A 1,270-nucleotide genomic window follows, 5' to 3' on the forward strand; every position below is an offset into this window, starting at 1 on the left:
GGGACAGGAAGAAGTTCTGCTTGTTCCCCTTTATCTCCTTGCTTGCTGTTATTATCATCTGTCCCTACAGTCTGTGGGTTTGGCTTCTTGAGTGTCAAGATAATCCTTCTGCACGATTTCCTCAGCCAGCCGTTTGATTTTTATTGGTAATGTTAAGATAAAGCCAGAAAGCTTGTTATCAGCAGCTCTGAGGTCTCTGTCAGCCTCTTGGTGTTTTCCCTTTCCCCCAAACAAGGGAGTATCTGTATGGCTTTGCCAGGAGGATATTACTTCAGGCAGGCAGATTCCAATCAGTTTGGTCTGGGGCTTTTATAAGCCCTAGTGTTTTACTGTTTTAGATCTCTTTGCTAACTGCTTGTTTGCTCTGTGGGTAAAGCCATTTGTTTCCAGCAGCTTCCCGTGAGAACGGCCGGCTCCGAGGGAGCGTGTCCCCAGGAGGGTGCACTGTGGTTCTCCGCTGGTCACATGCACAAACAGAAATTACTAATTGCCCGAGGGCACCGCAGTAAAAGCCAAGACAAGAGGCGGGACTGTTGAGGAGTTCGAAGTCTCTGCCCTCCAGATCTATCCTGAGGCTTGTTTGGTATTCTAAGGAGTGCTTGGAAAGTACAATACACATTTTGGCTTTTCTCCGTTGTCTTGTGCAGAGCATGCAGAACTGGTTGCCAGTTGCTGTGTGGAGCTGCCTGAGCTGGTGACCAAGGGCTTTAAAGAGTCTCTTTCCTGCGAAGGTGTTTTGTGTGATTCAGCACAGCTCACCCAGTGCTCGCTCACATTGTTCCATGTGCAGGATTTCAGGCTTTGAAGTCATTTTAGTCGATACAACCTTTCTTCTGTCAGAGCAGAAAGTCCTTTCTTCAGGAAGATTAAATCCTTTTCCTTTTAGAGCTGCTGAGGAGCTCTGACAACAGCATTTGCTGGCTGGTATTACAGAAGTCACAGCATTTCCAGAAGTTACATCTTCTCTTCAGAAATGAGCAGAAATTTCATTCTTTCCCTGCCACCCCCGACTCTGCCTCCTCCTTTTTTCTCCCCTTCTTTATTTTTGGGGAGATTTGGGGGTTGGGGTGGGGGTTTTTGTTGTTTTTTCAGAGTTCTTTTTGGTGTTTGGTTTTTTTCCCCTTAAGATGAAAAATGCGAAGTTTAAAGTCACATTGCTTTGAGAAACACTTCTCCAGGTCCCATCTTTTCACTATCCCTGCCTTGTGACCAGGAAAAAAAAAAAAAAAAGAAAAATAAATACTATATTTCTTATAACATAAAAAATTAC

The sequence above is a fragment of the Geospiza fortis genome, unplaced genomic scaffold, assembly GCF_000277835.1.
Source record: "Geospiza fortis unplaced genomic scaffold, GeoFor_1.0 scaffold55, whole genome shotgun sequence".
In the NCBI taxonomy this organism is placed as follows: domain Eukaryota; kingdom Metazoa; phylum Chordata; class Aves; order Passeriformes; family Thraupidae; genus Geospiza; species Geospiza fortis.